This window comes from Zalophus californianus, chromosome 3 (assembly GCF_009762305.2).
Source record: "Zalophus californianus isolate mZalCal1 chromosome 3, mZalCal1.pri.v2, whole genome shotgun sequence".
In the NCBI taxonomy this organism is placed as follows: Eukaryota; Metazoa; Chordata; class Mammalia; order Carnivora; family Otariidae; genus Zalophus; species Zalophus californianus.
Genome location: NC_045597.1, coordinates 143,018,956 through 143,044,966, shown reverse-complemented (window position 1 = coordinate 143,044,966; position 26,011 = coordinate 143,018,956). Strand labels below are relative to the sequence as shown.

Genomic DNA, 26,011 nt, shown 5'->3' with positions numbered 1-26,011 from the left:
TGAGGAATTATTGCTTAAGTAAACAACAAGGCATCCATCCATTCATACTACTGCTTTACTAGATAGAATTTAAGTAGCTAATACATGACAGAGAAGTAATGGTGATAATAGTAATGGAGGAAGAGTTTCTTAATGGTGGTTTCACAATTCATACATTTTACATAGTCTTTCATGATATGTACCTTAAGTATTATTAACTATAAAGTGCTGAAACTTGTGAACAGTTTCTTTTTCTTCCTAAATCAGAGCAGATACAAGGGTATATCTATATCATCACTCTCTCTGGGTTTGGTCAGTCTGAGTTTGGTCAGGAAGACAGTCCCTGCAATTATTGTAGAAATAAAGGATTCCATACCGAAACTGGGGTTTGCACACATGTGGCAGGTGCTGGATAGCTATAGGCACTGGGTCAGAGAAACGATCACTGATGATTTCAGTTCCAAGTCCTAGTGCGGCTGGGAAAGTTGAGCCGATGCTCAACCCAAGAACTGTTGTGTCTGGCGGTTGGGCTGCAAAGCGGGTGCTGCTGGGGACGTGTCTGATGCTGCCACATCTGGTGGTCTCCCAGGAATAATGACTTTCTCTTTCTTTTGACTTCCAAATCTTCCCCAAGTATGGCTCTTTGGCAAACTAGCCTAAAATCGGATGAGAAGGGAGGTTCTGGGAAGCAAGTTCCCAGCATCGGAAGAGAGCGGTGGTGGTACTGAGTTTATGAGTTACTTTTTTTTTTTTAAGATTTTATTTATTTATTTGAGAGAGAGTGTGTGTGAGAAAGAGAGAGAGAGATCACGAACAGGCGGAGGCGTAGAGGGAGAAGCAGACTCCCTGCTGAGGTCCTGGGATCCCGACTTGGGACTCAATCCCAATCACGACCTGAGCCGAAGGCAGACGCTTAACCGACTGAGTAACCCAGGTGCCCCTGTGAGTTACTTTCTTAAGAGGGAGAGGAAGTGTGAGGTTAGAGCTAAGACACCAAGAATGGCATTCAGGGGTGTAACACTGGTGTATAAATTTGTCCTTACCATAAAAGAGAAAAAAAAATGTTTGAAGCATCTGTAATAAAATGTAGGCCTGAGCGGCCTAGGGCTACGGCAGGCTGAGGTAGAGCAATGTGAAATATAGCATGATAGTCTCTTTCCATTGAGTGAGATTATTTTTTTAGTTATTATTATTATTTTGTTTTTATTTTTATGCCAGATACCATAGAGGGAGGAAAGGAAGGAGATCAGGTCAGTGTCTATCTCTTCCAACAGCCGGCGTCAACCTCAGGAGAAAAAGCAGCAGCAATCCCATGGTCCCCTGTAGGAGGGTAGCAGGCTGCCACCAGACAGCGCCAAGTGCGCCCTTCCCCTTGCTATGCCCACTGCTGAAGAGGCAAGGTTGCTTTTCCACCGTGGATCTGATGTGATGCTGCAAACCTGGGCAAGTTGGTTCCCTTATCAAACCAGCACCACCGTAAAGCAAATAATTCAAAAATAGCACTTATAAACTCAGGGCACAGTCTCTTACATAGATGAAAAATTAACATCTTTTAAAATAAGGCAATATTTACTTTTTTTTATTGTTATGTTAATCACCATATATTACATCATTAGTTTTTGGTGCAGTGTTCCATGATTCATTGTTTGTTAGGCAATATTTACTTTTTAAGTGTGGCAGTATGACATGTATCATATGACCTCACTGATACGAGGAATTCTTAATCTCAGGAAAAAACTGAGGGTTGCTGGAGTGGTGGGGTGGGAGGGATGGGGTGGCTGGGTGAAAGACATTGGGGAGGGTATGTGCTATGGTGAGCACTGTGAATTGTGTAAGACTGTTGAATCACAGATCTGTACCTCTGAAACAAATAATGCAATATATGTTAAGGAAAAGAAAAAGATAGCAGGAGGGGAAGAATGAAGGGGGGGGAAATCGGAGGGGGAGATGAACCATGAGAGACGATGGACTCTGAAAAACAAACTGAGGGTTCTAGAGGGGAGTGGGGTGGGGGGATGAGTTAGCCTGGTGATGGGTATTAAAGAGGGCACGTTCTGTGTGGAGCACTGGGTGTTACGCACAAACAATGAATCATGGAACACTACATCCAAAACTAATGATGTAATGTATGGTGATTAACATAACAATAAAAAAATTTAAAGAAAAAATAAGTGTGGCAGTATGCACATTATTATTACTTAATATTTAATGGAGGCCACCAGTGTGCCTGTGTTGTAGATTCCTCTGCACAAACAGTTGTATATACACACACACACACATACTATATATATACATATTCCCATCTGATATATATATATATATATATATATGAGCTCCTATATATAGGAGCCTGGAATCCTATAATTATAGGGTCATGGGGCATATGGGAGAATGGACCATTCCCCAGAGAGATCAGATGAACAAGAGGAACCATAACTGGTTTCTATACTTCATTTCCACCGACCGAGGTTCCATCTTTCTTGATAACATTAACATTTAGGTTATACTTCACTGCTTATGTGAGACTTATTGAAAATTATGACTGCTTGGAAAAGAGTTAAGCTCTCTTTGTTCAACTGTAAATTGCCCTTACACAGAACTTTTTTTTTTTTGATATGTGAAATACTCTTTCTATTGGGTTGAGAATTGCTGGTATTGAGCAATATATTTTAAAGAGAGACAGTAACTGCATGAGACACAATATTTGTCAAAAAGAAAATATTTTTTGTTCAAAAAAATCTCTAAAAATTAAAGAAAGAAACTAATAAACTGCACCAAAAACTGTGCTGTGCATTTTCTTGGATGATTTTCCTATCAAGGATAGTTTTTTTGTCCATCTTAGAAACTGCATATTCAAGACAATAATCATGGTTTTGAATATTGAAAATGAGTCATTGCAAAGAGAAATAGTATCGGGAGAAATGGATTGAAAAATGATGCACACATTCACCAAAAGTCTCTTTGTAAATCAAAGTGTTCTTTTTGACAGCCATTCCTATGCCATTCCCTGGGAAAATTAGTTTTGTGGGACAAAAATAGGTAGTAACAAAATCTCAGCTTGTTAGTTCTGATGCCTAACTTTTAAAAGTTCTTAGAAATCAAGCTAATCTGCAATAAGGATGGTGGAATTTCTATAATTTAAGGTACGGAGGAGATAAACATTCTCCAGCTCAGGTGCTCGTAAATTGTTTATAGTGACAACAGTTTGCCACGTACTAATTGATTCACAAGACGTTTCTATTTCTTCCACAGCTGGGACTAGATATAATCAAGAACTACCATGGCACCCAGAAATAAAAGTTAATGGAACTTTTGCTGAGCCACAAAGAGAGTCTTTTCAGTGTAGGGCTAAGGGTTCAATTTCACACTTGAGAACTTTCTAGTCTGTCCTGGTTTTCGCTGGTCTGTACCACTAACCCTTCAAGAAAGGATGGAAAAAACTAAGCCAAGCTGACAGGAGCAATGTCTTTCAGGCAAGAAATTCAGCTGCCAAAGACGGCAAACGAGGACGTTATACAAGTGAAAGCCGGTAGGGTATCTGGGGACATCACATTTCATTGCTCTTTTCTGTTTACTACAAGATATAAAAACAGTCGTTTTCCACCAGGGGGATGTTTCATGAATTCACTGTTATGATTCCATAACCAGATACTATGGCTTTAGGGGACTAAATGAACTTTTCAGGAAGATTTTCTCCCCCCCCAAACTGGGATCTGAGAACAGATTCTAGTAGTCTTTCAAGACATAAATGGTAACTGTTTAAGCAACTCCTGATGGTCCTTCCTAGCCTAACAAAGAACTTCAAGAGCTCTTGTCCCCTTTCCTTTGCCAGATAAATTCCATTTAAAATTTAACAATAGCAAACTATTTTTAAAGAAATAATTCAATTGCTTTTCTTCTCTCTCTCTTCCCCTTCTTCCTGTCCTTCTCTCTCTCACCTCTCCTGTTCTCTCTTGCCAAATAGGTATTTCTTTTCCCTATCCTTTCCTAATGTTCCCAGATGCATATCAATTCTTTTGGTCCATCTTTCAATTGTCTCAGCAGAGATCATATAGTAAACTTGCCCTGTAAGAGGGTCAGTAGCCGAGGAGAGCTCAGAGAGACTGTGCAAAGCCATTACATGGCAGAACTAAGACTGGAAGCCAAAAAGTTTTTATCCCACTCACTATCAACCACTTTTAATACTGTCTTCACTGTAACTTATTTTGAGAGGAAAGCCTTATGAATGTGCTAACCATAATTTAATAACTTTTAAAGATGACTTTATGAACGATCTCAGAAAGTACTGAGAAGTCAGTTTATAGCTACATTTCCTATGGCACACTCTACATTTTTTAGCATCGATATTAAAAGAAAATCTACTCAATGCAAACTTACTCATTACTTGTAACACTAACAGTTGTTTTTAGCTCTTAATAAAAATTTTAAAAGGCGATGTATTGTAGCCACTTATTTGTTCCGCAAGTATTTGTTGAGAGCCTACTGTATTACAGAGACTGTTCTAAATACCGGGGATACATCTCTGCCTCACGGAGCACCCCTGCAAATTATGAAAAGCTAAACCGTACAAAAACAGTATTAAATTTTTAGTAGTGTTAGGGAAGGTAAATATATCTGAAGGCCAAAAAACTGTGTTGTGATAGTTTCTAGAGCCTCAATTATGAGCCATCTGCATTATCAAAAAATTGTGTTAAAGAAGTGATTGCCAAACTTTTTCTTGTGGCAAGCTGAGGGTCAAACATGCACATTAGGAGAAAATGATGTCAAATGGCTTAGACCAAATATCCAGTTTAGGCTGACTGAAAGATCTGAGGAGTTTCCTGGAAAATACAAAGAAGTTTCCAGAAGTTTCTAAAGTGCTGTCATGGCTGTGCTAAGATGTCCATGAGAAGCTAGATGCTACACTGATGTGCACAAATATTCATGAGTCTCCTGGATTCCTCTTCTCCTCGAGTCTATGTCTCAAAAACATCCTCATTCATTATCCTCAATTGTCTCTGATTTCTCTACCTGTCAGAGAAAAAGCATTCAAAAAAGATTTGTCTCTCTTACTAGAGAATCCAGCCCAGCAAATACAGTTAGTGATACCATAGAGAGAATAGCATCCAAATATTTAATATTTAGCCGCAGAATAAATTTCCACATCTCCAAAATGTGGAAGATTTAAAATGCTTAACTAGCTTTTAGGGTTACTGTGAAAATTCATTAATAAAAAGCCTTGAGGAAGAGTGTTTGTAAAGCACTTGAAAAGGATAATTACAATGAAAGGCACAATTTAGCAGGCATGTAAAATGTGGTTTAGTTTCCTTTGGTTATAAAGCTCATCACTGTACATAAAAACCCAGATTTTGCATGAATGGATAAGCCAGTTAGAAGAACTCTTGATAGTCAGTTCTGTAAGATATTATATTCAGTAATTAATTTTATAATAACTGGTTCACACATATAAAGTAGTCCATTTGCATAAAAAATTACTGCTTAAATGACAAATCAATTATTGCACACAAAGTCAATTATTATACACTTGTTTAAAACTGAATATCATAATTAAAATTTGAGTAATTTGCTGTTTTTCCTATTGCAACACAGTTCAGTAATTAGTATTCTGGCTCTGTGAGATTAAGTATCTCCATAAAGTCATTAAAATAAAAATCCCTAAATCTAATGCATAGTAAATGCATAATTTTAATAGCCAAAGAAAGTTTTTTTCTTTTTTAATAGAAATTATCACTTGAGCCTCCTTCTTTCTAAACCTTCTGACAGAGTCCACATGGCTACCGGTTATCACTTTTTTTCTGAAACAGAGGTGGGGGTAAGAACAGCACGTAAAACTGCAGGGCAGGTAGCTTTCTGATTAAAGAAATTCACCTATATAAAGGAAAGGTAAATCTTTAAAAAGCATCAAAAAGGAGTTCTTGGTGAGTTTTCTAACTGGAACACGTAATTCCCAGTGAACAGAAAATAAGCACTTGGTTTGCTTCAATTCCACAGAAATACTCTGCAAGTGAATAACATTCAAAATGGTAGCAGAATCATCATGGGTGGATAAAAGAGTCTATGAGGAACTATTCAATAAGCCTTCGTTCTGAAGAGGCCCCCAGGCCCCCAGGGTCATATGGATCAGGCAAGTTGCAGGTAGTCACAAATATGCTTCTCCCTCATGATTTTTTAGGAGCAAAGTACACATTGAATGTCTAGTTTCCAGTTTTATCCGAAATCTGACCCCTTTTCACCTCCTGCACACTACTACTCTAGTCCAAGACACAATCGTCTCTTACCTGGATTAATTTAATAGCTTCCTAACTCCTACCCTACGCTTTAGAGTAGTTCAATAAAACAGTCAGCATAGTTCTTTCAAACCGTAACTCAGATGAAGTTATAAGCAGATAAGTTAAGCAGGTAACTCTGCTCAAAACCCCTGATGGCTTTTCACCTCATTTACAGCACATGTCAAAGTCTCTGCCATGGCTAACAAGGGCCCTCCTGACCGGCTATGAAGAAAAATGAGGAAGGGTGAGAGGTTGTAGAGTGTCTAAGGGTGCTATTTGAGAAGAGGTGGTGATGGAAGCCCTTTTTGAGAAAGTGTGAATGGAATGAGGTGTGGAAGTGAGCTGAGATGTTATCTGGGATAGTGCTGCCAGAGGATAACTATGGGCATGCCAAACTGAGACTGAGCTTGGCGCACCGGAGAAAGGGAGCCCAGGAGGGTGGGAGCAGAGGCCCAGGAAGGGTGAGGGATGAGTGAAAGCCAATGAAGTTGGAGGAAAAAAAAAAAAAAAAACCAGGGGTAGGTTTTATAAGACTGCTGGATAATTATTCTTAGTGTGCTGGGAAGCGACTGGAGAGCTTTCAGCAGGGGGAGTGACTGGATCTGACTCATATTTTACAGGAAAAAGATCATCGTGGCTGTGGTGTGGAAAGCAGACTGAAAAGGGGCAAGCACTGACACTTAGGAGAGCACAAAGGCTTATAAGGGAGAATTATTCACCATAGTGGTGGGATATTATCAAGAGCTCCCTGGTGGTATTTGGGAGCTGGGAGAGAAGGCCCAGAATGGCCAATCGCCTAGGTAAATACAGGAGCAGAACAACGTGGGGCCGCGAGCGTCCTCTCAGCCGCCATCATGGTCATTCACAAAGTTCAAAACAGAGGCCCAGGGTTCAGTACACCCTGGGTGACTCCTCCTAACGTTGAAAAGGAAAAAGGAAAAAGGGAAAGGAAGAACACTGCAGCAAGAAATACTGTATTGCTCAATACTTCAACAGCAAAGAAAGAAAAATAGGATCAGGAGAAATAACACATGGAATTCACCAGTCAGGTTGGGAAATGTAGGGCCAGATTGGCTCTTTTAGTCACTTATGTTCACATAAATAAGATATTCATGGAGGATGTCAGCCTGACCCCTCAAAGAACAATGAAATGAGTAACAACACTGGTCACTGTTGAAGTCTATTTTTTTCTTTCCCTGTCCAAATGTACGATTTTCTTCTTTTTCCCTAATATTCCATCTATTAAGTATAAGTGGCCTAGGGTTTATTTTACAATAAAAATATATACCCTGATAATCGTGACAAGCATACTAATTTCTTCCATTATAGTTAAACATCTAGTAATTTAAACATATGTCATCTACCTATCTAGGGCACAGTCCTATTAACTATGACTAGAGAGGAACTGACTAGTTAATAAAATCCATAAGTCCCTTGCACTCACTGTACTATCTCTACCAAAGGAGGTGATGTTTATATTTTTGCACAAAATATGATTTGAAGCTTCTACCAATCTGAAATTCTGTATAGTACCCCCCTCTCCAAGTGTTCCTAATTGTTTCTAGAAGGTTCTACTCTTCTCATATGACTGACTGGAATGCTTGTTTTGGTAAGAGGGTTCACTCATTTCTGGGTAACCTATTCCCTGTGGGTTGGGGAAAAAATACACCATAGCAATCACAAGCTCAGGCTCTGAGTTCAGACTGCCTGGATTAGAATTCTAATACTGCCCCTTACTATTCACTTGTTGCTGGCAGATTATTTAATCTCTATATCCCTCAGTTTCCTGAAATATAAAACAGGGATAATACTACCTCCCTTTCTCCTAGTAATTACCACTCAGACTTGTGTTATGAGGAATAAATGAGATATCCATAAAACATTTAGAACAATGTCTGACATCTGATAAATGATTAATCATGTTAGTGATTATTACCATGTCTTGGGGAGGGAGTTGTTTTCAGGCTCACTATTTCCCCCTCTGTGAATGCTCATTTTGAGAATGCCAATGTCTGGGTCAAGCATTTGGCACCCAGGTGTCCCAAAGCTGTCCTTCTTTAGTGCTGATCTCAGCACAAAGGTAGGAAGATTAACTTTCTCTTTCATACTCTTGGCCAGGCCTTATTTCCTTGGTCCCAAACAGAACTACTTTGGTCCATCATCTTGTCAAGCTTCTAGCTTGTGGTTTCTGTTTGTTAGTTTCTGGTCCTCTCTCCTCCATTTATGAGGGTTCAAATCCAGACTTTGTGCTGAGACAGGGAGCAGACCTCTTATCATCCTCTACATTCTAATAGCACATGTTTCTGGTTGAACTCCTCTCCTTTCCCTTAGTTACCAAACAAATGCTCCCATACATATCATCACAAAATGTAGAAAGAATGAGGGAGAGGAGCATTTTCTACACCTTTAATGTATGCTGTTGTTTATTTTGGAGTTTTATCCACGCAAGGGGGCAGATTTAGATGGCCCATGGTTACCAGGTTGAAAAGGCAGATTGTATTATTTAGATGTAAATTTAAAAAACACAGAGGCCAAACACATATGGTTCAGATGCAATGAAAATCTTATTTCTTACTCATGAAACAATCCAAAGTTGATGTAACTGTTGGGAAGCTCTCCTCCACTTGGCAATTCAGGGAGTGACCCAGATGTCTTCTCTTTCAAGTCTCTGAGCATTGTAATCATCTGTATCTCACTCTCGAAAGAGAAAAAAAGGAGCATATAGGAGGCATGTGTTCTTCTAAAAAGACAGTGCACATCTTTTTCCATTCACAGTCCATTGTGAGTTAGTCACATTCTTACACCTAGCAGCAAGGTCTGTCACATGCACTCCCTGGCCAGGGCGTAACTCCCCAGCTCCACCTGTATACTGTGGAAGGGAAAAAACATCTTTTGGTGGGCAGCTAGCCATGTCTATACAGCAAAAAGGATTTCACAAGACCACAGTCAAATAATCAAAATACTTAAACTTTTTATTCAATTTTAGAAGTTATATACTCCAGATAAAAATTAAAGCTCATCAGTGAATTAGTATAAGGTGAAACTAAATTGTTTTTTAAGATGTAACTTTAATAAGTGTAGTTATTCCTCCTGCTACCTTCTCTGCAAGGAATTATGGTTAAAATAAGAGAAAAATGTACTGACAATGATTATTAATTTCAGTCTTCATTCCAGAAACCATTTCTGGTAAAAATTAACATTGGTTGAAGAAGGATCATAAAGAGGTAAAAACTGGGACGTAAACACCAACCTCTTTTTTTCCACTTCTTCTAGCATCCAACCAAGGATTTAAGTCTCTGCCAAGTATAGAGGAGGTGATAGGTACTTCACGGTACTCATTGGCAATATTTTTAAAGACCATTTTTAACCTTAATAAGCTAATTCAATTCATGCTCAGGGAGTTGCTAAAATTACTATATTTCAACATGCTAAACAAATAGCCCTGACTCCGGCGGCATCTTTTTCTACATTACTAATGCATTACACATAAGCTTTCCTAATACTGATACCACTATGCAAACAGTAGTGTCACTTAGAGCCACGTTCACCTTTTGTAAACAAATGATTCAATTAATAAACCTCACTAGGGAATAGTACTTTTGACTTAAAGGTTGCCTTTTTAAGATTGCTTTATAAAACAGTCTTCACTTTCCTGGAGCTTATGACCTACGTGCAATCAGGATTTGCTAATGAACTGCTCAGCTGTTGAGTTGAGTAAATAGAAAAGGCCATTTCTCTTTGCTCTTTTCACACCTTTTAATTGGGAGAAGTATGTTTTGGTCTGATTCATACTTCTATTTTATGTGTTAGAAACTTGTGTGAATGAGAACTTGGTTAAAATTCTGCAGGCAATAGAGGTCATATTTTTTAACATGGGCAGTTGGGTTGCTTTAATTCTACAGGACAAGAATTAATAGATCATGAGTGACAAGATGGATTGGTTTGAGAATTACATTCCAACCTGAGTGAGTTTTAACTCTCATAATGTGTCTTTCCCTGTTTCTAAAGCAATTATTTTCCAAGTAGAATGCACAAGGTGGCCAAAGGGGGCTAAGAGAGATTGTATTAGTTAAGACTTTCTGGTTGCAAGTGATAGAAACACTCCTCAAAATGGATTAAGCAAAAAATGAAATGTTCGTGCTCATGTATGTGAAATGTCTAGGACTGAGCTGATTTCAGGCAAGGATGGCGGAGCATTGGGTATCTCAATAGGAAATAGCTGGCATACTCAGAGTAAAATAATACCGACAGTTTATTTACACAAGGACTACTATGTCGGTGTATGAAAATAAGCTAGTACAGCAACCTGGGTTTTGCAATACTAGACCTGTTACCACCTCTAGGCCTGATGATATGAGAGGAAGGAGAAGTTTAGGAACTTCTGGAAGGAGTTTTAGCAAGTCAGCCTGAGACAGTCCTGCAAAGGGGTCCAAGGGATCAGAACACTGCCCCTCCTTTGGCTAGGGCTCCCCAGGGTCCCATTCCATCTGGAAGCCAGAAGTCATTCGCTCTAAAAAGCAAATAGAAGCTGTCCCACACAGCTAGACAGGGTCCCTTCAGGGTGGGTCTCCATCTCCTAGACCTCTGCTCTCTATTGCCGCCACCATTAGACATGCTTTCCCCTCACGGTGACAGAAAGACCACTAGCAGCTCCACGCCTAACTCCTATCAGCCCAGCTGCCCTGAGAGGGGTTCTTTTTTCTGCAAGTTGGACAGAAGTCCCCAAACTAGCTCACGGAGCCTTCCCTAAACCAATCACTGTAGGCAGGAGACAGAAAATACTGAGAAGCCAATTTCAGATTATGTGCCAGACTCTGGAGATTGGATGACTTCAGCCATAACTGAACTCCAAAAAATGAGTTAGAGAAGACTGCCTCCTCAAAGGGAAAGGCAGGATGTTATTATCAAAAGAAAGGGAAATTGATGCTGGACGAGTAGATAAGCACTGAATAGACAGATACCCATTTCAGGGATCAAAATGAGAAGCCATGTGTGAGCAAATCCACACACTGCGCCCCTCAAGCACAATTCTGGTTTTCTTTTGTTTCTTTTGCCAAGATCCATCCTGAGAAATCTGACTCTTTTCCTGGGATATACCCACTAGTGAATCTGAAGACCTGTATATCTTTATCTCTTCTGAGATTCTGTTTCTGTCATTTCTTTGGTAATTTTTCTTTCCTTGAATGGAAAATGACCCTATTCTCCCCTGAGGGGCACATAAATGAGAAAGAGTCATAGGTTCTTTTGGAATTTTAGCATGGAATCTTTAGATCCTAGGGAGTTGAGTTATGAACTCTTTGGTTCTTGTGAACACCGTAGTTATATATAAACACATGATTTTAGTTTTTCTAAGAGAGAGTGTCCATAGCTTTTCTTAGATTTTCAGAGAGGTGATCCCCTAAATAGCCTCTGATGGCTCACTCTCTTTCATGAACAAATATCCTTTTTGATGGCTCACAGCTTCTACACAGAGCACCTATAAGAACACTTCATCAGGATCAGAGTTCAAGAGAATCCAGACTGCTGTTTTTTAAAGATTTTTATTTATTTGTGAGAGAGAAAGAGAGAGTGAGAGAATGAGCGGGGTGGGGGGGTGCGGAGGGGGACAGAGGGAGAGGGAAAAGCAGGCTCTCTGATGAGCTAGGAGCCTGACATGGGGCTCGATCCCGGGACCCTGGGATCACCCTACCTGAGCCGAAGGCAGACACTTAACCAACTGAGCCACCCAGGTGCCCCTTTTTTCTGTTTTTAAGGTGTAGGCAGGCAGGCCTACTCTATGAAGAGATAACCATGGTCTATAAAAAAGAGAAGAAAATATTTAATTAAAATATCAAAATAAATAAACTAGATACTTAGTAATGATGCCCCTAAAAGTGATGGTGGTTCTAGTAATTAGCTATTTAATGAAAAGAAGTTCTTATAATTGTCTAAGGTTAATTCTATTTTTAAAATTCAAAAATCTTTCTCTGCCATGTTAATTTTGTGTGTCTATAAATACTATATTGGCATATTAGAAGTGCTGAAAAGCCTCATAACCAAAACATATTTTTAATCCTGATTGAACTGGACTTTTCCAAATTCATTTGATTATGTAAACTTATTTTTTCACTAATTCCCATTTATCACCTGGTAAAGCTAGTGCTGTGTGTCACACATTTTAGGAAACAACAAGGCAAACATTTACCAGAACCTAGTCTAGATTCACATTTGTGTGGCTTTCCAAGAGGAGAAGAAGGGAGGTTGGAGAGGGGAAATGACAGCTACATAATTGAGTTTTGAATTGAATTTTGCCATGGGTTCTGAGCCTGGTGCTGTGTCTCTAGTTGGTAAACCAAACATAGAAGACTCATAGTTTAGGCAAGGCCCTAGCTTCGAGATGGGTGGATTTACTAAGAATATTGTACTATTCACAGCTGGGTATCTAAGAGTGAAAGAGACAGAGAACCTGCCATCAGGATGCTAAGCAAATACATAAATGATTCTGATGGAGCGTGGAACAAGGTCTCATTAGAAAAGTACAGCAGGATTTGATCTGGGAGTACAAAGCGAGGACAACATGTACTCAGGCCTCTACTTTACATGCATTTAAAGAACATGCATAACTCTCTGAAGCCAGTGTTATCACCCCAGCTCCACATATGATGTTCAAAGTTCCACAGGAGTTAGCAATAGAGCTGGGATGGAAATCCAAACTCCTGTGCCCCTACACCCATGTCCTCACCATCACACATTGATCTGGAAAGATCCCCGGGAGAGAAGGACGTCTTGGAACATGAGCGAGAAGTCCTTCGAGAAAAATGAAGGAAGTGTTGTTGGTCAAAATGTCCTGTTCTAGGGTATAACATGTCCCATGACTTTTAGTAGGAATTTGTTGTCATCATTATTAGTGCTGTTATTTCTGATCAACCTGACTAAAATAGCACAAAAATAACCCTTACAGACCTAAGAATATGCTGAGCATTAAAGAGTCAAAAACTATCCCCGAATTCTGTGGTCTGAAAGCAGGTTTGTCGAGCTGTGCTAATTGACAAGGAAAAAAAAAAGGATAGATTAATTAAAAAAAAAAAATCAGATCCCTTGGGACAGACCCAAATGTGGATCTGTGCCGTGGTTGCATCTGATCTTCAGGATGCCTGCTATATCTCTGACATACCTTGATGCTGTAGCAGTTTCCCTGAATCTTGTTAATGTCACCAGCCAACCAAAATTAGCACAAAATGAATCAATCTGGGATCCTGAAGCAATCAGTATAAAACAGCAGTCAATGTGGTTGTGCACCTCTGCCCCATGGGAGACACATAACAAACATAAACCAGCAGGAGTCCAAACGGCAGCTGAAGAACAGGTTGAATTGAGCAGCTTTCTAGAGACACTGCAGCCCAGTTTCCGGTGGCATGGCAGAGCTGGGAATGAATTAGAAGCATCACTGATAGACAGAACGACATGGCATGAAGTATCGGGATAGGGTGACTCTTTGACTAACGGTGTCAAACAGATTGGGAGGAAATGAAACAGATTCCTTCATGGTGGCTGCAGCTGAAAATGAAAGGGGCAAGGTCTGGGTGTCTGCAGTGTGCAGAACACCGCCGGCTCTCTCCAGCCAGCGGCAGCAAGCCCCCCGCATCCACACTGGGAGCGCTGACGGAGCCGACTTTTTAAGTTTTTGAAAAATTTGACTCATAAGAATAATCCTTTAAGATTATCGAGGCTTCACACATCATGATTTGCCGTGGCATTTTGTGCTCAGTGCCGTCCAACTTCCAATACATGGCTGGTCTGTCTCATGCTATTGTACTAATTGTTTTTATCGCCAAACCACATGAGCTTTTCCTCCAAACCCAAACAAGACAAATGGGGTAAGATGGGGGGAGGGGCAGAAGTGTCTCAAAATATTATTACATAAAGTCTTAAAAAAACCACTAGAGACATTTAGTTAGAAGAAATAAATAAAGGTATTTGTTGAAATAAACTGAACCAAAATGGGGACATGAGGGTCTTCAGATATTTAAAAGATTATCCTACAAAAGAGGGAATAGATTGCTCTTGATGTAAAAGACCAGAACAAAAATGAACTCGGGGCGGGGGGAATGGAGAATCCACAAAGAAACAGATTTTAGTTCAGTGCAATGAACCATTTTCTAATTACATTTCAATGTTAGAAAACAATAGACAGCACTGAGGTAGCTCCTTAGCTGTAGTGGTCAGTGACTACAGAACCATTTGTTTGGGATAACACAGGATTATCTCTTTAGTGAGTCAGAGGTTAAAGTAAATGTACTTATATATATTTTTTGTTGTTGTTGTCTCTTATTCTTCCTGCTGGGTTGTAAACTCCTTGAAGACAGGAATAGAGTGTTCTAAATATTTCTCATCTCCACAGAGCCTAACAGGGAAACATGAACACAGCAGGCTCCTAAAAGTTATGATCAAATTAATTTTATAGCTTATTTCACATTGAGACTGCTATGACATAAAGAATTCAAAAGTATCCACTCAATTCAATTCAGCTAATTAGTCCCAAAGGAATCCATTCAACAGATTTACTCAAACAACTAAATTTTCTAAGACAATGTGATTTTTTTATTACCAAAGTGCTTAAGTCAGTTCAGATTATGTGTATCAAGAAGGACAATGTCAGCTAACTATTTTCCAACCTTATGCTACCAATAAGATATAACTATGTACATAAGAAAGTAAATCTTATACTTTGAGGGGATTTGTACCAGTCAAGTAAAAGTACAGGCAGATCAGTGCCAATACTTTCTACACTTTGGCTATTCTTGCCTATCCTATTTAAAATAGAATAAAATAAAATGTACCAAATTAAAAAGAGATTTCAGTTATATTCTTTTAAAACTTAATAATTGTTTGACCCACTTCAAAATATCATGTTGACATTTGAAACTTTTACACTTAAGTCCATCCTTAAAAGAATGACACTGACATTTTTGTCTTAATAGATGTTTCATTAAGGTCACTGCTACATTTACTGCAATAAATAGAGGAGAATTAAGAGCTCATCAGCACCGTCATAGTATGCACTGAAAAGACTGAATTACGTGCTTAAGGAGATGAATTGATAATCATTGGCAAACTCTACTAAGAAAACTGCTGCCTTAAAAAGTATCTCAGAGAAAAAGTGTTTCCACTCATATTTTTGCTCCTCCAGCATATTTTTATTTTGATAAAATGTAGCCATAAATTAGGGTTATCGTTTAAAGATTTAGACTTAGACTCTGTGATTTAACTATCCTCCAATTAGCTCGAAAGGATCACTGTCCTAGCTGTGATTTCTAAGTACATTCTGTGAAAACCTGTCACTGAGTGCTTATTGAAAATATGAGTTGTTCTCCTGACCCAAGAGAGTAATCAAATTGCTGTCTGGTAAACACACACACACACACACACACACACACACACACACACACACACAGAGAAACTGAAGAAATATTAAAATAATGAAGAAATATGTAATGTGTGTTGTATGGGGGTATACTCTGAGCTATTTAAAATATCCTTTGTGTAAAATGAAACATCAATCTCATTCCAAGTGTGGAGAGCTAGCATGGCAAATCCAATGTAGCTGCAAGGCAGTTTACATTGTATCTTACCAATGTTCAATTTAAGAAAAGATTGAAGAACATCAGGCTGCTATAAAAACAATTTGCACAGAATAAATTTGGTACTTGCCAACCATTTCTCAGAGAAAGCAGCTTTCCAGCAGAGCTAGGATGTCATGCGGCATGGGTTACTGGTACTCATGCAGAATGATTATTAGGCATAAAATTAGTTCGAAAAATAGATTTACAGAAGTATTAAATGTTTGAAATAAGAGCAATATCTGCCATCTAAATAGTATTTAAATTTTGTTAACTGAAAATAGGTAGTAAGAGAAGCATGTTTCTCACCGAAACTTACAATTTCTTTATTTTTTTTCTTTCTGTCAGATTTTTGCTACAGCTGCCTACAAAACAATGGGTTAAGGAAAGACGACCAACATCTATGAATTAAGCTTGTCTAGGCTCTTTGTCATCTGTCTCATGCTACGCAGGGGTGGGTGAAGGGTCAAAAAGGAGAGGGAAGCCTGGGGTAGAGGTGGGGATAAAAAAGAAGGAAATGTCATTATTCTAATAGGTATAAAAAGCATGGGAATTCAGGTTATAGGGAATGAAAAGAATGATTTTGTGGAAGATACGAGATTTAAGGTAAATTTCCGAAGAAGTATAGAGATCGATACAAGTAGTCAAAGGAAAGCATACTTCACTGACAGCAAAACTTAGTGCTTTAGGGCAAAGGCTATGGGGTCAGACGCCTGGCTTCAATGCCGCCACTTCTTAAATTTGTGTCCTTGTGTTTCTGTTTTCTCACCTGTAAGTGGAAATAATGGGAGCAGCTGCGTCTTTGGGTTATTTGAAGGATTAAATAAGGTAATACATGTAAAGCTTTTAGAACAGTGCCAGGCATGTAATAGCTACTTGGTACAATAAGCTCTTGCTAACAGCAGCAGGATCTTCGTCAGCATCATTGGGCTCTAAATTCCTATTATTGATTCTCTTTATCTTCATTTTTACCTCTTTATATACATTTCTTTTCACAAAGAGAAACCAGAGGATCTTAATTGGTTGGGAAATAAACATGGACTTTAAAAAATCCAGTTGGTTTGGGGCACCTGGGTGGCACAGTTGGTTAAGCATCTGACTCTTGGCTTTGGCTGAGATTGTGATTTGAGCCTCATGTTGGCTCTGTGCTCAGTACGGAGTCAGCTTGGGGTTCTCTCTCCCTGTCCCCCTGCTCCTCCTGCTCGTATTCTCTCTTTCTCTCTTGAATAAATAAATAAATCTTAAAAAAAAATCCAGTTGCCCTTTTTTCAAAACAACTAAGTCAAATTCCTTTTCTTTCTCTGGATATATGAACAGAGAACTATTTATGTAGTATAGATGTGTGGTCCAATGTGAACTTTAGATTCTTCATGATATTAAAGTAGATACATGCCTAATGCTTGAAAGAAAATATTTAAGGAATAGCAATTGACAAAAGGACGCAAACTTGAGTGAATATGACTGACTATCAAAAGGCATAAACATATGAAAAAAACTGGAAGGCCAAATGAATTTAGTAGGGGAAGAGCTGTATTATTTCTATGCTATTGTAATTTAGTTTATAATTTAAATATATATTTAAAACATATATTCCTAAATAAAATAACCTGGAGAAAGGTTTTTATATGTGTGTGTAAATAATCAGACTACGCAGCTTTGTCAGCCACTGAACAGTCTCCCTATCTCTTCCAAGTACTGCCCAGCCCAGTATCTTCTGTCATAAAGAAGTATCACTTTTCTTTGGATCTTATTGTCATTTTTCTTTGGATCTCTATTTACTTCTTCGTCTAGAGCAGAAGTGTCAAGTGACCTTGAAGAGTTATCAATGAGAATTTGGCTTACAGAGAACACATTTAATTCTGTCAATCCCTATTAGATGCTAATGGTTGTCATGGTATCAATTTGAATCTCTTCTGCTTCCTTATGTTTTGCCATCAGTGTTTTTTTCACTGGTCTAAAACTGTCATTTCCCTCAGCAGACCAGAGTTAATACATTTGAGAGTTGGACTAGTTGATACCTAGTCAACTTCTCAGTAAATGAAAGCAATGGAAAATGTTAAAAACAAAGTGGCCAGCCAGTTCCACTGTTACCCAGTTTAGTAATTCCTTTTCTTGTTTTTTTTTTTTTTTAAAGATTTTATTTATTTATTTGACACAGAGAGAGAGACAGTGAAAGAGGGAACACAAGCAGGGGGAGAGGGAGAGGGAGAAGCAGGCTCCTCAATGAACAGGGAGCCTGATGTGAGGCTCGATCCCAGGACCCTGGGATCATGACCTGAGCTGAAGGCAGACGCTTAACCATCTGAGCCACCCAGGTGCCCTGGTTTAATAATTTCTTAAACATACACCTTTGTTAGTGTTGTCTCTAAAGTACTAAAGCCATAATGGGAACAGGGGTCTATACAGAAACCCTTCCCAGGTAGCTAATTGGGCTTAATAGGCTGACCTACAGAAAACAAAATATTGCAGTATTTTCATACCCTCAAACCCTTATGCTTTTAGTTGTTTGTGTTGATAAGTTCTTCTGGGCTCATGTTTCTGAGAACACTGATTTGGCACATGATAAGAGTTTGTTTTCATAAACCAATAGCCAATTAAGACAACTGTCTGGGGGGAGAAAGACATCTGTCTGGGAATGAAATCTGCATCCTTGTCCTTAATTTACACTAAGCTAACTAGCCACAACCATCAAATGTCAGTTCTTTTGGCTCTTAAAAACATCATCAAGTGCAGAAGAATGAAACTGGACCATTTCCTTACACCACACACAAAAATAGACTCCAAATGGTTGAAAGACCTAAATGTGAGACAGGAGTCCATCCAAATCCTAAAGGAGAACACAGGTAGCAACCTTTTCGACCTTAGCCGCAGCAACTTCTTCCTAGAAACATCGCCAAAGGCACGGGAAGCCAGGGCAAAAATGAACTATTGGGATTTCATCAAGATAAAAAGCTTTTGCACAGCAAAAGAAACAGTCCACAAAACCAAAAGACAACCGACAGAATGGGAGAAAATATTTGCAAACGACATATCAGATAAAGGGCTAGTATCCAAAATCTATAAAGAACTTCTCAAACTCAACACCCAAAGAACAAATAATCCAATCAAGAAATGGGCAGAAGACATGAACAGACATTTCTCCAAAGAAGACATCCAAATGGCCAACAGGCACATGAAAAAGTGCTCAACATCGCTCGGCATCAGGGAAATCCAAATCAAAACCTCCATGAGATACCACCTCACACCCGTCAGAATGGCTAAAATTAACAAGTCAGGGAACGACAGATGTTGGCGGGGATGTGGAGAAAGGGGAACCCTCCTACACTGTTGGTGGGAATGCAAGCTGGTGCAACCCCTCTGGAAAACAGTATGGAGGTTCCTCAAACAGTTGAAATTAGAGCTACCGTTCGATCCAGCAATTGCACTACTGGGTATTTACCCCAAAGATACAAATGTAGGGACCCGAAGGGGTACGTGTACTCCAATGTTTATAGCAGCCATGTCCACCATAGCCAAACTGTGGAAAGAGCCAAGATGTCCATCGACAGATGAATGGATAAAGAAGATGTGGTATATATACACAATGGAATATTATGCAGCCATCAAAAGGAATGAGATCTTGCCATTTGCAACGACGTGGATGGAACTGGAGGGTGTTATGCTGAGTGAAATAAGTCAATCAGAGAAAGACATGTATCACATGACCTCACTGATATGAGGAATTCTTAATCTCAGGAAAGAAACTGAGTGTTACTGGAGTGGTTGGGGGTGGGAGGGATGGGGTGGTTGGGTGATAGACATTGGGGTGGGTATGTGCTACGGTGAGCACTGTGAATTGTGCAAGACTTGTTGAATCACAGTTCTGTACTTCTGAAACAAATAACGCAACATATTTTAAGAAAAAAGAAAAAGAAGAAGATAACAGGAGAGGAAGAAAAGGGGAGTATGTCAGAGGGGGAGACGAACCATGAGAGATGATGGACTCTGAAAAACAAACTGAGGGTTCTAGAGGGGAGGGGGGTAGGGGGATGGGTTAGCCTGGTGATGGGTATTGAGGAGGGCACGTTCTGCATGGAGCACTGGGTGTTATGAACAAACAATGAATCATGGAACACTGCAACAAAAACTAATGATGTAATATATGGTGATTAACATAACAATAAAAAATTAAAAAAAAATATCATCAAGTGTAGTATAGTTTTGGAAAATTTCTCTTAGTAGCGAAGAACAGTTTCGATTGTATTCCGCCTTACTAAAAATCTTCATGTCACACTAAGTCCTTAAGTACTCATGTCACTGTTTTTTTGGACAGTTTTTTATGCTAGTGGATTTAGTTTTGTAAAATCAGTCCCACACTGGGATATTATGTCATTACAATTCTACCTTCAATTAACCTTCTTTCCAGGGCCTAAATTAACACAAATTAGATAGGATGTTATTCCAAGCTATATAACCTTGGCGTTACAACTAGTGGTCATCTCATAAAAGCAGTGCCTCTGTTAGGAAAAAAAGAAACAAAACACAAAAACAAACGGCATTTTGAATGCATTACAGCACAGATTTCATTTATCTCTTGGTCCTTATTATACAGTGATATTCCTGGAAATCAGTAGCTACATAATGTCAGTTTATCCCACTTTTCTCCTCCTCCTAAACTGAAATGTTCTAAAATACCCAAAACAGCATTAGGTCTCTTACTTTACATTCGTTAGTCATGCAGGAAGTTAATCATCTAAATATAAATTAAAGCTTGTACCAGTTTCAGTAAGGCGATATTTATTTTCTTTTTATCCTTAAAGATAGAAAGCCTAACTGGTAGAGAAAATTGAGACTGACAAGCCTTGAGATGGTCTGATTTCTAAACAAATTTTTTTTCCATTGAAATTTCTCAGAGCAGGGATGTCCAACAGTTTTCTAAGGACAAGGTAGTGAATGTACCCCTGAGCTAAGATGCTGCGAGTCCTGAGGAGGTAATGGTCCATGAGTGAGAAGTGGAGGAGGAGAATTTCACACCTCATTTTCATGTTCCTGGTCGTAAGCACAATCTTCTCTCCATGTATCACTGCAATTTGGAGAGATGTGGAGGACAAGCCTGAGAATTGCCAACTTTGATTACCTTCCTTTCCTAGAACCCAATTTGAAATTCTGGAAATCCCTGGGTAAGGAAGATTGACAACCACTGTTGCCTGAAATTGACTCTCAGGTTTCCTTACTGACCTGAAGATTGAACCCATGAGGGAATACCTGTATGTGTATTAAGTATTATTTTTATGTCCCTGACTGAGTAGCCCAAGCCCTTATTAGCAAAGAGTTGCAAAACTGTGAGGTAATGACATATTCTTAAATTACCTTACAGATTAAGAAATCACTACAACTTAAGATCATACTTTCATAGTAGAAAAGGATACTAAATAGGATAAAAACGATTAGTGACAATTGTACTGAACAGCCTATCTGGAAGATTTTTCATTCTAAAATGGCTGACCAAGCATAAATCTTTACCTCGCTTCTTTTGACAAAGCCCATTAAAATGAAACAAGATACAAATAAGAATAAATCTGATATCACAGAAATGCTACCACCAACAGAGCTGAAACTGAAGAATTTCTAGAAAAAAGAGAATGGTTGGAGACAGATGAACCATGAAACCCAATACAGTTGAAGAGGAGAAGATCTCTGCAAAAATAGATCAACCCAACAGAAACAAACAAACAAAACCCAAGATCAGGAACAGGTCTTGGAATAGCAGTGAGCTATCTACCAGTAGGCATGATAATTAATTTAAAGGCTGTGGAATTATTTGTCCCAATCTTCCCGATCTCAGTTTCTGGTTGCAATGTTTTTCTCTAAGAAAAAGCTATTATTGGGACGCCTGGGCGGCTCAGTCAGTTAAGTGGCTGCCTTCAGCTCAGGTCATGATCCCAGGGTTCTGGGATCGAGTCCCACATCAGGCTGCTTGCTCAGCAGGGAGCCTGCTTCTCCCTCTGCCTGCCCCTCTCCCCTGCTTGTGCTCTTTCTCTCTCTCTCTTGCTCTCTCTCTGGCAACTAAATAAAATCTTTAAGAAAAAAAAAGAACTTAAAAAAAAGAAAAAGCTATTATTAGAACTCACTCAATAAAGTGAGTTTTGTTGAAGGAAACTCTCAGAATTAAGATGGAAGTAAGAAGAAAAGCAGGGCAGTGCCCCCAGGCAGTCATCATGGCAACCATCATGGAGGACAAGGGGCCACCTAGAGAGCAAACTCTAGACACCAAAGGACCAGCACTCTCTGTCCTCACAAACTAGAGCCAGCACTTTCTGTGATCACTCCTCGCCAGAAGAAGAGTTTTTCATTTGTGTTAGGGAGCCTGCATCTAGTTAATAGTATTATAAATATTAATAAACCCAAGATCACCAAGCATTTGGGGGAAAATCATCATTCTGAACAAATCCCAAATGAAAATGTTGATGTAAAAGGTAAAAGGGAACTTTAAAATGAGTGATATTATTATTCTCAGAGAAATTCAAAGGGCTATCATATCCACACAATAAAAAGACTGCCATTGTGTGTCAACGATACTCAAAAAAAAAAACAAAAAACAAAACAAAAACAAAACCCAAACCCAAACCAACAACAACAAAAAAGGAAAAGCCCCCCAAACAAAGAAGCAAAATCCCAGACTGCTATGAAAAAAGCATTAAGTCTCTGAAATGAAAATCATGGTAGTGGAAAACAAAAAAAAACAACAAAAAAAAACTAAATGGCAAAGAGCAGGACTTCATGGCAGGATGTTTTTCTCAAGTTTTCTCTATAATCTTTTCTATTAACCGAAGTTTCACCTTCAGGCTCCAAATGGTGACCCTTCAACTAGTTCCTGGCTGTCCTCTCAAGGTCAAAAACTGCAACTGCTACAGGTCTCAGATTCTCTTCAACAAACATCTGGCATCAGAGATCTCTGGTAGCTGCTGCATGAGCCCCAAGGTTCACTCACTTTTACAGGCCTGAGCTATTCAGGATGGATACCCTGCCCATGGTAACAGGGATAAAAGTCAATCTCACCCAAACCACTTGAAGGAGAATGAGAGTAAAGTGAATCCGTCATGGAAAAATAATTGGTAGGCAAATGGAATTGATGCTGCAGAGCCAATCAGCTACACCAATCAAACATGTCAACAGGTAAGAATAGAGAGGATCCGAGTAACATATTTAACATGGTTAAATTGAACAGCCATGTGCTTGTATGTGTACTAATTAGTACAGAATTTGGGCAATGAGTAATAACTCAATACACTTCAATATGTAGAATTCATACAGGTAATTTTTTTTATTATTAACCATGGGTCAACAAGACTCAATATTGAAAATAAATGATAGAAAGAGGATATAACTATAGAAAATATTAAGGCATTTTTAAAAAAATAATGTCTTGGGCTAAAGAAAAATTCAAAATGGAAATGATAGATTATTCAGACTATGTATATGATGATAATCTGGTTATATGGACACAACAACTGGGGCGTGGATATGAGGGGACCCAGACTCATTTCATTTTGCTAATGAGATTTGTGACTTTCAGCATGCCACCTAACTGCTTTCTCAGTCCCATTTTCCTGTCCTCTTTACTTTGTGAGCTTAGGAAGAAAGAATGTGTATTTTTGAAAAATATTCTAATAATTATCTTTCTCCCTACCTACAACAAAAATATATATTGGTATATTTAAAGATATATACAAAGATGTGTGTATATATGCTCTTGTTATTTTCAAAATAATTTAATACTGTTGATCCCAAAGACACCAGCTGTCATAACTTTTAATGTTGTATACAATAGTAGCAACCAGGATTTTATTCTCTGCCTATTTATATCTTAAGACAACATTTTATATTACACATACAAAACATACCCCATTATTTGGGGTGGTGTGGAGGACAGAGCACAAACACCAAGCCAGTTGCCTTGATTTTTTGGGTTTGTTTCCAAAACTGCAGACTAATTACTTCATAAATGTATAACAGTATCTAAAGAAACCTGCTCAGTTGTTTCAAAATAGACAGATCCCGCCCCCCCAAAATCCTCTAAATTCTGAAAACTATCTTCGATATCCCAAAAACTTCTCTGGAAAATCTTTTGGCCACAACTAGATACTGCTAAGAAAGATTACATTTCATCCCTCAGACCAGTTGATAGTTGTTGGTTTGTTTTCATGAAATTATGTTCAAGACCCTGGTTCTTGAAAACTTTATCAACTTGAGAAATCTAAGATATAATTTTATCACTGATCTATAGTGTTCAAAATTATATCTGGTTATAAATATTTGCAGTATATCATGAAGAATAATTTTGGAGTCAGTCCTAAGGAAACTCAGTATTTTCAAAACCTTACATCTATCTGCTAAATATGTCAATGGCCACTGAATTTTTTCATTTGTGAAGATTTGGAAATTTGTGTTATCCCCTGCTATCCTAAAATTGGGAAAACTACAAATATTAGTGCTTATATATGGCCAAATATAATTTCCCATTATAAGCAACAATTCATGGTATGAACCATGACCAGCATTCACATCCATGCAATGCAAAGAAAATGATCTGATATTTAACAGACAATTTTTGCATTAGAGAGTTCCTTGATGATGAGGTTAAAGACATTTCATAGATGGATGAACATAGTTTTGAAGGTCAATGATTGGAGATGAACAATTAGTTCATCCCCCAAATCATAAAACAGAGAGTTGCTGGACCAATATTAGATTGCTGCTTCTCATCACTGCCCACCCTATACCCTGCTGCAGCCACATTTTAGCACATTCACAATGAAGAATGTTCATGCAGCTTCAACGATAGTGAAGAGCTCCAGGTGTTAAGAAAAGAGCATTTTTCCCCCTCATGATAATTTTAGAGACAAATTGGGCATAATTAAAACTTAAGCATAAATTTTATTCCTGATGGCCAACAGAGACTGAAGAGCATAATTTGATCTTTGGGAAACAGGGAATTTAATATTATTTCTTAAATCTTCTGTCCAGCTTTGACTATATATTTCAATAAGGAAATACTCTAAAATATTTCAATTTCCTCTCCAAGTAATGTTTTGGCACAGTACTAACAATGCAAAGTTTCACAAGAATTTCTCAAATGGTGTGATTTTTTTTCCTTTAGTGATTAAAAGGACTATATTAAACAAACTTTCACAGCTTTTAGAGATTGCTGGTATGTTTTATTACCATTTAGTCTCATGTACTTCAGTGAATTGTACTTTCTGGAAAAAATCAGTAAAATAATTAAAAATGAGCTTTTATAACTTTTATTCAAATCAGAAGACCACATGGTCTCACTGCTCAGTGTTTATCAACATAAAACTCGAGAAATTCTGACTATCTTTTGTAATATACATGGATCTAGATTTAAATTAATCATCTTTTTTTTTGGCAAAGATTTTCAAAAACCTGCCATTGTCTCAGTAACAGATCAATAAATGTGTGTGTTAGCTGATGGGTACGAAATGTTCTATATACCTAGGTCTGAGACTCAACTGAAATTTAATTTCTATACATACCTATACCTGTAGCCTAATACCATACATTGTTTTATAACACTAGAGGACAGCTTCAAATGACCCAGCTTTGACGGTACCCTCACTTCCATCACACTGATACAATTTACAAATGAAATAGGAGATATAAAGTAATGGATTTTTCTCTCTTTTTTTTTTTTTTTTTTTAAGAGAGGGGGTGAGAAGGGGAGAGGGGCAGAAGGAGAGAGAGAATCTAAAGCAGGCTCCATGCCCAGCACAGAGCCTGACCTGGGGCTCAATCTCACAACCTTGAGATTATGACCTGAACCGAAATCAAGAGTCTGATGCTTAACTGACTGAGCTACCCAGGTACCTCTAAAGTAATGGACTTTTTGAGATGCAATGCTAGTTACTGGAAAGTCCAAGTTTACTTTTTACATTAAAGTACAACTTAGAGTGAAAAGAGCAGATCTGATGTAAAGTTTGATCAATTCTGACAAATGTATATACCACTGCAACCCAACCCTGATCAAAACATAAAACATTTCCATTATGCCAGAAAGTGCCCACGTGTCACTTCCAACTATCTTACCACTCCCCTGCTGCCAGAAGCAACAACTGTTCTCTTCTCTGTCACCATAGATGAACTTTGCCTGTTTTAAAACTTCAT

The 26,011-nt window shown here is 38.5% G+C and overlaps 1 long non-coding RNA gene across 1 annotated transcript in view; it reads right to left on the bottom strand.

Annotated features, from left to right (window-relative positions):
* The window catches only part of LOC113920538, a 478,451-nt gene that overhangs the window by 31,316 nt on the left and 421,124 nt on the right, over positions 1–26,011 (bottom strand). The gene's annotated exons all lie outside the window — the stretch shown is intronic.